The sequence below is a fragment of the Ixodes scapularis genome, unplaced genomic scaffold (assembly GCF_016920785.2).
Source record: "Ixodes scapularis isolate PalLabHiFi unplaced genomic scaffold, ASM1692078v2 PGA_scaffold7__128_contigs__length_106722199, whole genome shotgun sequence".
Lineage (NCBI taxonomy): Eukaryota > Metazoa > Arthropoda > Arachnida > Ixodida > Ixodidae > Ixodes > Ixodes scapularis.
The window spans coordinates 100969583-100976063 of record NW_024609882.1 but is presented as its reverse complement, the minus strand read 5'-3'; the positions used below and the strand labels follow the sequence as shown (position 1 = coordinate 100976063).

General features: G+C 44.8%; 1 pseudogene; it reads left to right on the top strand.

Moving 5' to 3' along the window:
* The first annotated feature begins 5250 nt into the window (after positions 1-5250).
* On the top strand, positions 5251-5865 carry LOC121833273 (annotated as a pseudogene).
* The last annotated feature ends 616 nt before the right edge of the window (positions 5866-6481 follow it).

Here is a 6481-nt window from a genome sequence, read left to right as displayed (position 1 = left end):
ACTCTTCTCTACATGTTGAATGCTCCTGTGTCCCCCACCACTAATACACTCCTGTCACTTGTATGGCTCACCTCCCAACCCTTCCTTTTATCTGCGGCGTTGGCCTCAGAACAACTTCTCTTAGGCTGCTTTGTTCCGATTCTCCCTATCTCAGGGATGTCGGTGTTCTCCTGCCTTTCCCTTGGAATTAGTTGGCCCTTGTTGGCTGGCTCTCGTGACTTGCTGTTGTTTTTCTTCTCACCTGCGCCCTTTTCCGTGCCGCTTTCTCTCGTCGCTTTGACCTCCTCACCTCCCCGTTGCAGTGGCCCGTTTCCGTCGTCTCTTCTATCAACCGCCGCCTGCGCACTCCTTGTTGTGTCCGTGTCATCCCGTGTGTTTCTCCTCTCTTTCATCTCTGTATTGAGTACCTCCATCAGCCTGGTCTCCGCCACCACCCTTTGTGTTCTTTCATCCTCGAGCTTTGCCGTCATTTTGTTCTCCACTGCTATTCTTTCTAAGCTTTCTTCAGTGATTTGCACCCGCAGCTCTTCGCTCATGATTCTCAGCATTTCTCACTAGTGTCTCAATTCTTCCTCTGTGGATCGTCCCGTTTCCTGTTCCCCCTTATTGCACTCCTCACATTTGAACTGTGTCTTTTCCAGTTCGACCCATTTTTCGCATCTCTCTTACTCTACCTCTGTCTTCTTTGCCACAACATTTTCCTTCCCACCTTCCCCCTTCCCATCTTTCTTGTGGGGACTCATTCTTTCTTATTACCTCCCCGTTTGTTTATAACTTTTACTAAAACCGGAATCAAACCGTGGTCGAGAGGAGAAAGCAGGGTTGCCAGAGAAGTAGCAACGTAGAAGATGGCGGAATGTACCATTTACCTATAGGAACAAAAGTGGTGGCTATAAAAAAGTTATCATTTACACATCGCGAAAATTATTCAACCACATTAATGGGCTCTTATGACCTTAGTTAGGAAACAAAACGAGCCTTTGCCCCGTAACTGCGAGCAAAATATAGCAATTGAATGGCGTCCATATCCCGTGATTCCTGGTCTAGCAGGTGCGCCCACCCTAACTAGAGCCTCCCTAACGCGTCCTAGCCGGCCGTATCGCCGCCGCTCGCTTCGCCCCCCCCCCCCCTTCCCCCTCCTTCCTAAGTTGTACTGTCGCGGCTTAGGTGGCCGGTTCTCCGCGGGTCGCTCCCCCCCCCCCCCTTCCTTCACCCCAGTTTGCTAGCCTTATTTAATTTCTCTGCGATGGCCTTCTCATCTTCTGAAGATTTGTTTTATCTATTTTTTATAAATCACCGTAGAAAAACTTCAGAAGCTTCTCAAGGGGGTAGAAGGCAAGAAGCACACATTTTCTTTTGATAGATACTTTATCATGTACAAAGATCTCGTACATATTGTTGCAAGTTGCAAGTGTTGCAACAAGTGTTGCAACACTTGCAAGTTGTTGCAAGTGTTGCAAGTGTATGCAACACTTGCAACCATATTGCAAGTGTATGCAACAAGGTGGAGCGGTGTAGTCGCTGTGGCGGCAACCACCAACGCAGTGCCTGCGAAGCAAAAGAACCGCAGTGCATCAACTGCAAAAAGAACCACGAATCGACATCACGCCAATGCACCTTCTACAAGACAGAAAAGAAGATATCAGCCTACTGCAGCGAAAACAACGTCAACTACACAGCTGCCCGATCTGTGGTGAAGCCATCTGGCCCCAGACATCAAGATCCTGAGCGGAGAAGTCATCACCGCCAAAGTAACAAAATCGAGAAAACATCGCAAGTTGTTGTGGTACCCCCAGCGACAGATGCAGACTTCCCACCTCTGCCAAGCCACTCAACTGACGGGACAAATCCTGTTCAAACGTCACCTGGATCTTCACACGGCCAACACCAAGAAAGCGTCAGCCAATCGAAGAAGCTCCAGTGGGTTCCAAAGCAGCTCCATAACGAGTGTAAGGCCCCACCGCTTTTAAGATCGAGTGAAGCACCAAAATCACAGAGCCTGGGAAATGCACTACACACGATAGCAACGCTGATTCGTAATCTTCTTGTTTCCCTTGATTCTCCACTGGCACAAGCTACAATCACAATCATAGACATCGCTCTTCCTCTGATCAGCTCCTGGTGCAGGTAGAGAAGGTCCGTAACAACTCATTCATTTTTCAGTGGAATGCTCGAGGCCTCCGGAACCGTCTTTCAGACTTTCGTCAATTAACCTTCAAATATCAATTCCCCGTAATAGCAATATCGGAATCACGTGTTACTCGAACATTACGCTTGTCCGGTTATGAAGTATTCCACTCAAGTCGTGGAAGAAGTCCCAGCAGGCTTTTACTGGCGATACGTAAAGACCTCACATATGTGGTACACGATGTAAATCCCCATCCTACCAATGAATACGTGGCAGCAACAATTAGCAAGGACACTACGGTTCTAACAGTAATAGCTGCATATATTGAACCAAGAGCCAGATTCGACAAAGACATTCTAGACGAGCTAATTAAGTCAACCCCGTCTCGACATATTTTGACTGGGGATTTTAACGCCCACCATCCTTTATGGGGAGGGGTAAAAACCACAGTACGAGGAAAAAATATTTTAAACATTGCTCACCAACACAACCTAACTGTAGTGAATGACGGAAGTCCAACATTTATTAAAGGTGCAACACTTAGCAGCTGCTTAGATATCACGCTGGCATCGTCTTCCATTTCGCCCCCACCTCGCTGGTTTGTAGACATCGAAACTCATGGCAGTGATCACTTTCCGACTTACACATTGATACCCGGACTAAATAACAGTCGCCGTAAAAAACTCCTTACATATACTAACTGGAATATGTTCAGCGAAAAAGTTGAAATAGCATGCCAGGAGATAACCACAATTGAAGATTTTTCGAATATTATTGAGAAAACAACATCGGATGCTACAAAATCTTTAAGAATGCAGATCAGCCGAATAGCTGTAGATGAGGAGTACGAACGACTTCGAGCCATCCGTCGACGAGCCGAACGAAGGGCAAGAAAAACTAAAAATAGAGAAGATATAAGAAAGTCCAGACAAGCGCAAAGAAAGGTGCAACGCCATCTCGATAAGCTTTCAATGAAACGATGGAGATCGAACAGTGCTAGACTGGATCCCAGGAAGCCTGTAACGCAAATATGGCATATGACGCGAAGTTTAGGTTCCAGGCCGCAGCAAACTTACCCATTTCGTTCGATCGCACTACATCGGCAAGTTACACAAAAGGAAGTAGCAAAAGATTATTGCTTGCAGATTACTCGCGACTCCTCAATATCATACTTGGCTATCCCTATAGCTAGTCATAACACTGCATCAGTGCAAAACGATGTCATCGACGCTCCATTTACTTTAATAGAACTGAAAGAGGCACTCTCTTCAACAAACAAGAACTCATCCGCTGGTCCAGATGGTGTCCGCTATTCTGCATTAGCACATCTTGGTAGCGCGGCTACAACATTCTTACTCGATGTCTATAACGCTTCGTGGGAATCTGGTAGAATACCAAAAGAGTGGAAGACTTCACGAGTGATTCCCATACTTAAGCCAGCCAAGACCCCTTTGGAGATTAGTTCATATCGACCCATCGCTTTATCGAGCTGTGTCGGGAAAGTCATGAAAAAAATGATACTGTCACGACTCGATTGGGACCTCGAAAACAGAAAGATACTTCCTACATGCATGTCAGGATTCCGCCGAGGAAGGAACAGTGTTGACAATGTTTTAGACCTAGTATCCACCATTGAACAAGCACACGCGAGCAAATTGAAAACTGCCGTCTTTATTGATATAAAAGCTGCCTTTGATTCTGTGGATCATAACGCCATCCTTACAGATATGAGAAGGATCGGTCTAAGTACAAGACTATGTACGTGGGTCTCCGGTTACCTGAAAGGTAGACACATCTTTATTTCCACTGAAGATGGAGACACCGATCTCTATGAAGTTACAAGAGGAGTACCCCAGGGAGGTGTCCTGAGTCCCACTCTTTTCAACATATCTCTAATTCATCTTGTCAAACTGCTTCCGAAAAATGTGCATACATCTTTTTACGCCGATGATATTTGCTTCTGGGTCTCTAGCAGATCGTTATATATAAACAGAGCACGTATACAAAAAGCAATCAATATAACTGTAAAATACCTCCATTCACATGGAATGCAAATCTCCCCAGCCAAATCCGCTGCTATCGCCTTCACGAGAAAGGATACAAGGAGATATCCCATTCTAATAGAGGGGACACCAATTGAATACGTCAAAGAACATACAATCTTAGGAGTGACCCTACATCGATCTTTGTCATGGTCCCCACACATCAGGCGCATAAAGCAAAAACTGAAGTCCTTCACACAAATTATTAAAATGATAAGTGGAACGAGATGGGGATGTTCGGTAAGAGCACTTTTGACCCTTTACAACGCTCTGTTTGTCGGACTATTACGCTACAGTATTTCAGTCATGCATGGTATCTCCAAGTCGTCAATGAAAGACCTGGAAAGTGTTCAAGCACAGGCTCTAAAAGTTTGCCTAGGACTACCAAAATGTACATCAAACATTGGAACTCTTGTTGAAGCTAGAGCAATTTCGCCCGGTATCCTCAGAACCCAAGAAACTATTCGAGTTCACCTACGACACAAAGCGCGCAGCCAAGCACATCATCTGGCGAATATTGCGGAGGTTAAACCCTCTGCTCGCTTTTCGAAGGTCATCTCGCAACTCCATGGGTATATTCCAAATACTTTTGAATTAGCTAAAACTCCGCAGCAAGCACCGTGGACGTGCAGTCCTATCGACATTAAATTGAACATCCCCGGTGTTACGCAAAAAGCAGCAACCCCAACACCTGTTATGATGCAGCTAACACTTGAGTATATACATCATGCCTATCTCTCATCGCGACACATATATACGGACGGGTCAACTAACTTTATATCATCATCCATTGGAGCCTATATTCCGTCAACTAGCACGACAATCAAAACGAAACTGAGCCATATTACATCCTCGACAGCAGCTGAACTTGCGGCTATCCGGGCAGCTGCTGCCTACATCAGCACCCAAAACCCCCAAAACTGGACAATATTTGTAGACTCTAAGTCCGCTCTCAGCGCACTCATGCATAAAAGAAAGAATAACGTAAATGCTCAACTGATTTATGACATAATGCAGAAGTTCCATGATGTGAGGTGTCAGGGACATGAAATTGTCTTACAGTGGGTACCGGGGCATAGTGGCATACCCGGCAACATTTGTGCTGACAAAGCTGCTAGGGACGCCCACGAAGCTGATAATACCTGTGCAATTCCACTGTCACGGACAGATGCAAATGATATAGTCCGAAAAATTGGGAGAGAAATATCATTCAGACTATGGACAGATGCATGCTACTATTATGCGCACTTGAAACATATTGACCCGGAATTAAAGTTCCGAATGCCGGGAAATATAAAACGACGAACAGAAACTGTGCTGCATCGAATACGCTTGAATGTGGCTTTTACTAGAAAATATCTTCATATGATCGGCCAAGTAGATTCACCGCATTGTACAGCATGCTCAACAACACACGACATTAAACATGTACTCTGCCATTGTTCACTATATAGTTCCCAAAGGAAAATACTAAAACAATCCTTGAAGATACATGATCAGGACATGGAGCTCGGCCATATATTAGGACCCTGGACTTCAGTAGCGAAAGAATCCAAAGCAACCAACGCTTTACTCCGGTTCTTAAAGGACACCCGCCTGGACCAAGAGCTGTGAACTGACATCACTCTTTTTAATTTACGTGTGGCTATTTATTTTTCGCCAATCTGTGAGTGCGTATATATGTGTTTTAGTATGTGTGTGGGATGTGTGTGGGGGAGGGGGGATACGAGTGGATATGTGATCTCACACTTTCTTTACTTCTCTATTCTGTCTGCTGTCTCTCTGCTCTCTTCCTTTTCACGCAAAGTAGCAAACCAGCACTCACAAGCAGGTTGACCTCTTTGCTTTCCTGTAAATAAACATACCTCTCTCTCTAAAATATAAGATATATACAGGTAATAAAATTGAGCAAAACAAAATGGATCGCACAAGAAACACGTAATGGCACAATTATGGAAATAGACATTTGTAAAATATATTGCACCACCACAGTTTTGATCAGCAGAAATTTAAAGTGTTTTCTGCAGAGACAATTTTTTTTTTGTACTCAGCTGATAGGTAACCCGCTTCACAGTTTCTGTGCTTTCCGAGCAGCTGCAAACCTTTTAACATTAGGCTTTTAGATTGTTCAACAGAGGTCTTCCGACTGTTCTGAAATGAAAGCACGAAGATTGTTCATCACATCATCCTTGTGTACCAGATTTGGAATGCACGCCAAAAAAGCCCTCTTCAAGCTTGGCCACGAAAATAAGGCAAGGGTCTGTGAGAACTGAGAGAGCATAAAAATGCCTGCGTTGTCATTTGCGCTTAG